We start from the raw sequence: 3,299 nt of genomic DNA, 5'->3' as shown, positions 1-3,299 counted from the left end.
TTTCAATGATTAAGAACCACCACAGGGTTCTTGGGAAGATTCTCTACAACATAGGTGGAGCGAAATTTCAGTTTGGGGTTTTGGGGCACCATCTGAAAACTGAGGTTAGGGTGTTATTTATGCATTTTTGGGTTGATTATTAATTTATTTAAGGTATAGACCTAGATGTGAATGTATTTTGAGATTAAATTAAGAAATTGAGATTTTGTAAAATTCAGGGTTGGTGTATACACGACAAGCAAGCTAAGAACTTTGAGTGGGTGTTCTCAGAAACTCAGGTAAATGATAAATAGTTTATAAATTCAGAAATTGTGAGTATGGAAATTATTCTGCAAATTTAGTTGATTGACAAAGAAATATATATGTGTATAATTTCAGGATTGTGAAATTATGAACGTTGTGGGTGTAAGTTAGAAATCAGTAAATGAGCCTAATTTGTCAAGTAAGTGAAATATGCTATGCCAGCTAATTTAGAAATACTTATTAGTAAAATATGATATATGATTATGGGTGTTTTCAGAGTAAGAAAATTATACAGTTTTACATATTTTAGTGTATGTGTTTTATTTAATTAATTGTGTGGCATGAGAGATTATCAGTATAGTACAGAATTTATACAACTTTCATGTTATCAGGATTTATGTAGTTTAATAGAGTTAAAGTATTTAGTTTTCTTAGTACCATGATTGTACAATTTATACAGAAAGCACGATATGCAGTATCAGCGAGAATTATGATTTATGCAATTTATGATTTTTACAGCTTATACAGAAATATGAAATTCAATTTTAGTAAATCATGAAATACATATTTAAAACCATAACATACAAATATTTCAGTTTATTCATATCAGTTAATTACGATGTTATGATTATTTCAATTAAACAGAATCATGGTTAATCGGTAATATAGAAATATCAGTTATATATATATATATATATATATATATATATATATATATATATAGTATCAGACCCTGAAGGACCAGATCAGTTTTTAGAGCATGATACCATAACTATTTTAGTTCAGAGTGCAACCACATATCTCATATAGTGTGTGAATTTTTAGCAGTCGGTCGTGCCTTGGTTGTGGACAGGCTCCCCATCAGTTAGGGTTAATGTGGCCGATCTGATTATCGAAGTTCAGTTGACTTATCCCAGTCAGGTAACCAGTGTTAAGTCTCACCTATGGGCCGCACAACCCTGTCATGAGGGATTAAATCATGACTTTCAGTTATCCATCCAAGGAAGTTTTCTCAGTTATTATTATATATCTATCTTTATAGAAACAACAGTCATACCTATAGATATTAAAAGTATGTTTGAATAGAATAATCAAAAAAAGTTTATGTTAAGCAACATAGGTATGAGTTATACTGTGTATTATTTATATGTATCTCAGACTCAGCTATTTATGACATACAATACTTTTAAATAAGATATTATAGTTATGCAAACTCATCTGCCACACATTGGTAATAGCATATTTAGTCTTACTGAGAGTTGTCTCATCCTAGTAATTTATCACTTTTCAGGTGATCCAGGTAGGCTAACAGATCAGACTTAGAGATAGAGGGGATCTTGTACTGCCCTATCTATAGGGTAAGTATATTGGGAGAGACACATTTGGAGTGGTCCCTAAGTGATTAGGTGGGGCATTTTGGGTATGGTTATGTATATATATTTTGGAAAATACTGACACTCTGGTATTATATATAAATGTGGTTATATGCCTTTATGTATACCGCTGCATAGGTAGTATATGGATATACAGGTTCCATGGTCCTCACTTGGACCATGATGATGATATGGATTATATTGCAGGGTATCAGAGCAGTGAAATTACAACATATATATATAAATGGCATGAAAAATCAGGTCGTTACAAGTTATGGTATGATATTGCAAGTATGTGTCGTAATATTAATTTATGGATACACGGATAGGATGGGATATTGTGAAATTATGAAACAATGGGCTAGGTATGATTACAGGGATATGATAGTTTATTTCTATCGAATACGAAATGATATAATGTTATATTTGTGGAATTATGAAGTGATTAATTTTGTAAATGGAAGGAAATGGCTTGTGTGGCATATATATTTAACTAGCCGATGTGGCTTAACCTGTATGGCATATATACTAGCCTGTGTGGCATAGCCTGTATGACATATACACTAGCCTGTATGGCATATACATTAGCCTGTGTGGCACTAGCGTGTATGGTATATCACTAGCTTGTGTGGCCTATCCTGTATGGCATATATACTAACCTGGGTGGCATACCACTAGCCTGCATGGCCTAGCCTGTATGGCATATACACTAGCATGTGTGGCATATCACTAGCCTGTATGACATTAGCCGTATGACATATAAATAGAAGGGAATGACCTATGTGGCATGTATATAGAAGTGTATATAGAACTACTATAGAAGTGTAGCTTTAATTTATTTGTGACATCGTAAAACTTACGTTAGTAGATTTATCCGAGCTGTAACGTGTGGTTCTGCACTTTTTTCATATTTATTTAGGAGTAACCGTAGAAATGTATATAAATGATTGTACAATAAAACTCATTTGTCACACACTGATAATAATGTATTCCTTCTTACTGAGAGGTGTCTCACCCTATAATTATCCAATATTTTTCAGATGCCATGTGGAGTATAGTAGTGATCAGCGTGGGTGGGATAGAAGGTCATGTGTAGAATTGTATTAATTATTTATGTTTTTAAATGAGTTCATATGTTTATTGTGATGATGGGATTGATGTAGTTATATTGAGATAGTTTAGTACTCTGGTAATATGCATCTAAGGTCTTCCGCTGTCTGTATCAGTGTTTATTATATTACGGAATATTTATGTGGTATCAGAGGTTTTTAAACGAAATTTTCCAGGTCGTCACAGTTGGTATCAGAGCTTATGATATAGATTCTAGAGACTCTAGGAATGATTATTACTAGAGTATAGGTACAAAGTAGGATGAGGATATGAATGGGTCGGTTGGGTGTTGTAAGAGCGATCAAATATAGGATACATAACGAAGTAAAGTACAATAATAAAATTGGAATTTTGGAGTTTGTCTAATACCTGAAAGCAGAAATCCATCAAGGGTTTTTGATGATTTTTGTGGAACAGCCAGCAGTTCCGGAAAAGTCATGAAAAACCACTAATGTTTTCTTCTGGAATGCTGCACTATGATCTTGTCTTGTGTAAATAGTCACTACAAGAAATGAGCTACCATTTGCAATACTAGAATATTTGAAATAGAATTTTGTGCACTTTTGGAATGTG

The sequence above is a fragment of the Malania oleifera genome, chromosome 1 (assembly GCF_029873635.1).
Source record: "Malania oleifera isolate guangnan ecotype guangnan chromosome 1, ASM2987363v1, whole genome shotgun sequence".
NCBI lineage: Eukaryota > Viridiplantae > Streptophyta > Magnoliopsida > Santalales > Ximeniaceae > Malania > Malania oleifera.
This window is presented reverse-complemented; position numbering follows the sequence as displayed.